Genomic DNA, 6,648 nt, shown 5'->3' with positions numbered 1-6,648 from the left:
AAGTCTCACCCCACTCTTCTGCACTCTCACACAATCAGAATCGTTTCCAGGAGATAACCAACGGTTCTTTCCCTTGATGCCTTCAGTGCTACACAAAAGAAAAACTAATTTTCTCCAAGTAATGTCTTTGGATCTCCTTCTGACTTCTTTAACAGTCCATACCGTACATCTACTCTCTACTTTCAAATTTCTAGACTCAGAATTTAAAAGATGTTTATGTAGAAAAACCCTAACTCCAAGCTTGCTTGAGTGAAACCCCAAGAGATTTCATGCGGCATAACTTCCATGGGCAAGGGATTGCGCTATCCACTGAGACACAAAACAGAAACCTCACTAATACATATTCGGTTTCAATGGAATTTGCAAGATCCAAGAGAGCCTACCCCGATTCAGCTGCCACTCAGGTGGGAGGAAGTTGCCACTACAAGCCTAAGGTCGCGGTTACAAGAGATATGGAGTATTGCAGAATCGTGTAATGGTGGTTATCGGTTCAAATAGCACTTAGACATTGTCGGTGCAAATAGATAAGAGATCGGAAGAATTGATGGTCGCTGTTACAATCTCTAAGTTGCCATTAAGACTTGAGAGTCATCTCAACAAGACTCACAAAACTACTAGGGAGAGAAAAAGAAGCTTCTAGGGTTTTAATATTTCTTTTCCTCTCGTAGAAATTGTGACTTTTAGGTTTCACCAATATCAGGTGGTGGAGAAGGCTCTTCCCTGCGACATAGATGAGCATTCTAAGATCTACAGTATGAAGCTATGGATGACCAATGAGGTCTGTGCTAAATCGAAATTATGGTACTTCGTGAAGTCAAGAAGAGTGGGCAAGTATTCATAATTAATGAGGTGTTTGAAAAGCAACGGACAAGTTTTGGCAATTAGATTTTTGCGAAGAAACCCAACCAAAATCAAAGAAATAAGATTTGGTTGCCACATCAAATACAAAGAGATTATCCACTGTTTAGGAATATGTTATTTTTAAAACCTTAGGATAGGAGTGGCAATTTTCCCGTCCCTGACGGGTACTCGGGCTCCTTACCTTGGCAGGGTTCGGGTCGGGGTTGGGATGAGGCTACCTTGAATTCCCGATTGGGGATGGAGATGGGGACGGGGAATGCAATCCCCGCCCCAATCGGTCTCCAATTAATATTTATATATAATCATATATAATATATATAATATATTATAAATTTATATATTTATATAATATTATTTGTTTTTAAAATATTAATTATTAAAAATTGAAAAATAGTAAAAGTGTAAAACACTAAACTAAAACCCACGACAGAGAGAAGAGAGAAGTTGAGAACTCTCAACTCTGCATCTAGAACAACTAAACCCGTGAACCCTAGCTTCATGCTTGCCTTCGTCTTCGACTCTTCGTCATCGATTCGCTGACCGCTGTCACTGTCACCCACCGTCGCCGTAGAAGACTCAAAACCCTAGCTCTGTGCCTTCTCGAGTGATAGAGAATAGATAAAGAAGAGTTTCAGTCGTCAATCCTTCTAACTTTCGCCTATCGTCACTGACCATCGTCGTCGTGACGTCGTCACCCATCGAACTCTGTCTCCTCGCCGATCTTAACTATTCCAATGGTCCTCTCTCTCTCTCTCTCTCAATCTCTTTGTCTCAATCTCTCACTCCGTCGGGGATTTGGGTCTCCGACGAGGAATTCATCCCCATCGGGGTCGAGGATGGAGGGGAGATTCCTTTCCCCGCCGGGGATCAGGGATGGGGACAGAGGGTAATTTGGGGGTCGTGATCGAGGATGGGGAGTGTAATCCCCACCTCGAACCCGCCCGCTGCCATTCATACCTTAGGCTACGTTTGATTTGTGGGAAGATTTTGACGAAATGGGAAAGGTTAGAAAGGATGGAAAAAAAGAAAGAAAAAATGAGTAGATATTTTATGTTCCAGACTTCCAGTTTTTATTAAAAAGGAAAGATAGTGGGAGAATCAATTCTAATAACATTTATTAATTAATTAACTAGCGAGGACCCGTGCAATGCACGGAATTTGTTAAGAAAAGCTAAACAATAAAACACATAAGAGTATACAATTGTTTTATATTTCTAACTTTTTAAAATAATGATTAATTATTTATATTTATAACTTTTTAATAACATTTTAAAATACAAAAATATAAATAATTAATTTCAGCTAAGCTTGTTCATTGAACTGATTTAACCGACCAACACCCGAATTGCCCAGATACTAATATTTTAGATTGAAATTGGGATCGGTTTTGTTGTGGCCATTTGTAAATTGACCAAAATTGAATGACCCAATCATAGATATATATTAATATTTTTATTTTTTAAATATTATTTTTAATATGGAAAAGGGGTGAAATTCCCATATTTATTAGTTTCAAATATGTTATATTATAAGTTTATTTTTTAATAATGTTAATGTAATTTTTAAAATTTAAAAGTAAGTTTTCAATATAATTTTTTAAACCAATTGAGCAAACCAAAAATTAACCCAAACCAATACAACCCAATTTAGTTGGTTTTCACTAATGGTCAGTAGATTTTGGGTAACCAAATCCCCAACCTGACCATGTCGATTTGGTTCACCAAGTAGCCTACAACTGAATTAAACCAGGTTATGATTAGCACTCCTAATTTCATCTAAATTAATATTTTAATCTCTAATAAATAAAATTAGTTTAATCAACAATAATTATTAAAAATTTATAGCAAAAATGCATAATAATTGAAAATATATTGGTAATGAAAATAAAATAGATAACGAATAAAAATAAAATAATTACAAAAATACTAAAAATACTGAAAATATATTAAGTTGGTCATAAATATTGTAATCTCAAAAATACAATAAATACAATAAGGATAATATATTAAATTTAATAGTTAAATAACAATAGTTTAATATCTAGTAATTAGGAGTGGATTTATACATAATTATTGACAATATATTTTTAAAAACATGGGAAGAGAGGAATTTTCCAAAATATTTCATAATTCCCCTTGCCATCCCACAAACCAAATGGAGCTTAACATTTTATCACGTAAATGTTTGAGATTCTATGAAATAGTGAAATAGGCTTTTTTTTTTTTTATCTATTGTCAAAAGGAGCCTTCTCTTCGAATAAGAGGAATAATAGAAACAAGCTAACTAGTAACTAGGTTAAGGGGTGATACCATGCCAGTCGTTACAAATTAGGTTTAGTTGAGATCAGTCCAAACTGATCCTGAGTTCTATAGGCTCATATCCTCTAACCCTTAGTATAAGAAATTTATTGGACCATCCAATCATATTTTGCCACATCATTAATATCTTTCATTTCAAAACGCAGGGTAAAAGAATTAAAACTCTTCCAATGTTTCTCTTAAATATTGAAACATTCTTTCACTTTTTAAATTGGGTAAAATACAAAAGTCTCCCCTGAAGTTTTTGGCAATCATAAAAACCTCCTCTACAGTTTCATTTTAACTTAACCTCTATATTTTTGAAAAAATTCAACAAATACCTCCCTTAATCAATGACCAAGAAGGAAAACGTTAAAGAGATTATCATTTTTTTCAAAATACCTGTTTTACCCATCTCTCTATGATCTGCTCGAACACTATTCATCTTCTTCCTCACACGCATTGCAGTAGAATGGCGGTGCACTCCCCCCTCCAAAAGATTGCAATAGACCTCTCCATCAAGGTACTCCGCTTACCTCCTCACAACAAGAATAGATTCATCGAAATCCAAAAAGACTTCCCCTATTACCTTTTGAAAAGGACAATGGCGTTGTTGGTCCTCGGTGACCGAAATCCTAAGAAATCACTTCTAGGTACATGTCCCCTTCCACTTCCACCTCTTCTACCTCTTCTTCTAGACGATGCCCACCTCCTCTTGTTTCGAGGCCCACTACCTCGACAACCGCTTCAAGACCATTGTCATCTTTGATCAAATGGTCTCAGTCTGCCGAGTAGAGGTGTCTAATCGCTCCTTGACCCACCACGCCACTTGCCTGATTCGACAAGGACGAGCAATGCTGCTGAAGTTTTAGTAGCTTCAAAAATGTTGTTCACTTCTACATGGAGTTTATCAGTTTCGTTTCATGGGGAATCCATTCTCACTTCCGATTAATTAGATGAAGGCCGCTTCAACGCCCAATTTGAGTAATACGAGAAAGACTACACCAGAGCGGAGGAGGACAATGCCATTGAGAGGGAAGATTGATGGTCTTGGAGGAATAGATTAGATGGAGAACTCAAAACCCATTAATCAGCAATGTTGGTTAGGCAGAACTAGAATGACAAATCCTTTAACAAGAAGTTCAGATTACATTATTGACAAGAAAAAACTCGTTGGATCTAGAATTGTGGTTCGTGCATTACAACAATCAATGATTGATGAAGGTAGGAGGGCATTGTTTGATGGTAGATTACATCGGGATTCAAGCATTGTCAACTTTGTAAAGACTATTCAGCATGCCAATTCCACGAACCTCCTGTTGAGGTTTATATCCGCAGTTTTTTTTTTCCAAAATTACAAGGGGGTTTGTTAAATTAAAGTCATAATTCATTCTTTTCTCGGCAATCTTTCTCTGGCTCTCCTTTTATTTTCATTCCAATATTCTATTTCCAACTAAACCTGGTCCTTTAAGACCTTGAGTTGATTTCTTTGTCTGAGAGGAGAACATAGGTGCATTCTCGGTCTTGAATTTTTTCTCTTTTGATTTGTCTGGCAAAAATTTGTTTTTTTTTTTAAGAATTTGGTCTAGGGTCCTTGCATCCCCTTTTTTTTCCCTTGCAAAGTTTGTATTATATAGATGAGTTGCTTTTCTTGTAGGAGTCCTCAGGGAAAGGACGTAAGAAAAATTGAAGACAGTAATAGTGTTCGATCTCGCTCTCGCCATTTCTGTAGTTCTTCAGGTCACTCTCTATTCTTTCATTTCTCTTTGTCGATTCAAACCTTCTGTTGATCTCCTTACCATTGCTTTGGTTTACAGGAACCAGTTTGCAATGGATGCCAATTCAAAAAATGGGTCATCAGTTCCCTCTGATCTCACTGCATCTGATACTAAGAGTGGCTCCTCTAACAAAACTTCTGGAGTACAGGAGCACAATGGGGTTTCTCAAGCTCGGATTGGGCCTCATGGAATTAGTGTCCCTACTAGGTTTTGGCAGGAAACAAATAGCCAGTTCCGGCATTTACAAGACCCTGGTCGACGAATACTAATAAGAACTCACTAGACCACCTGCTCTAGGAACTCTTGAATCAAGTTGTTATGCGCACCCAGAAGCTAGAAAACAAGCTGTAGTTGATCAGATTAGAACCTTAAGGAAACTAAGTCCATAAAGACCCCAATCTTGAAGATGCCACAAAGGTTGATCACTCCCTTGGTAAGTCAAGATATTGTATTCTACCAAGAACACAAGAAGGCAAAGCTAAGCTTGCTGAAAATACCTCTATATTATTGATTGATTTACGTGTCACATTATATAGACATGTAAACATCATTATCTTATAAAAAAACTCCTAATCTTATAAGAAAACTCCTAACTAATGATGATCCCTTTAATTTAGGAAGACAAATATGCTTTGAAATAGAAATCCTTCTAAAAGACTACAACTCATGACTACTAAGCATTAAAAAGTCAAAGTAATCCAAAACAAGACAAAACAAGCCCAACAAGTCCATCAAGCCCATCAATACATTTTAGCATGCAAATTGGGCCTTTTCTTATCATGCCCATGCGCCAAGCCCATCAATACATCTTATGTCATGGATTCCCAGCTTGTTCTTCAAGATCCAAGCCTTGCTCATCGTCTTGCACATAAAGATAGGTGATTATCCTTGGTGAAGCTTTGGATACTTCCAGAACAGTCTTAGAATCTTCTAGAACAGCCTCTTTGTCATGTACTTTCATGATTAAGCCTTGTAAAGCCTCTTTCATCCTCTTTGTTCTTGCCCTAGTCATTGATTGGTCCACCGATTCCTTGCAAAGGATCTTGAGAATATTTGGGAATATTAGCTTGACCCATTTGGCCAGCACCTCGATCTCCATTAAACACTAGTTCAAGGATGACTATTCCACTAGAACTTATTTCATCCAAGAAACCATTGAGTTTTAACAATAGTCCCATATCATCTCCTCGAACCATCTCCACTACTGGTAGCAAGACGTTGTCAGATATCGGTAGGTTGCACCATCTTTCGTGATGTGGAGGAAACAAAGTGGCTTGTGGGGAAGCCTTAGATAGAAAAAAGAAGAATAAGGAGAGCAAGAGGAGACATAGAGATGCCATTGATGAATATTGAAGAATGATAGAGAGAGGGAAGTGATGAATAGTGTTATTTCGTGTTGGTGGAGAGAGAGAGAATTAGAGGAAAATTCAAGAAGAGGGAAGGTTGGAGGTGGGAGTGCATCACCATTCTATCATCATTGTGCGTGGTGAGGAAGAAGATGAACAGTGTTTCAGATGCACATTAATTCGTGAAAAGGTAAAATAGGTATTTTGAAAAAAAATGATCATCTCTTTAATATTTTTCGTCTTGGTCATTGACAGAAGCGAGGTATTTGATGAATTTTTCAAAAATAAAGGGGATATTTTTGCTAAAATGAAACTATAGGGGAGGTTTTTATGATTGTCAGAAACTTCAAGGGAGGTTTTTGTATT

At 37.0% G+C, this 6,648-nt stretch overlaps 1 pseudogene; it reads left to right on the top strand.

Annotated features, from left to right (window-relative positions):
• The first annotated feature begins 269 nt into the window (after nt 1–269).
• On the top strand, nt 270–6,190 carry LOC148860844 (QWRF motif-containing protein 2-like; annotated as a pseudogene).
• The last annotated feature ends 458 nt before the right edge of the window (nt 6,191–6,648 follow it).

This window comes from Nelumbo lutea, chromosome 4 (assembly GCF_056320005.1).
Source record: "Nelumbo lutea isolate HS-2025 chromosome 4, American lotus-T2T, whole genome shotgun sequence".
NCBI lineage: Eukaryota > Viridiplantae > Streptophyta > Magnoliopsida > Proteales > Nelumbonaceae > Nelumbo > Nelumbo lutea.
Note: the sequence above shows the minus strand (reverse complement) of the source record. Positions and strands in the feature narration are given on the sequence as shown.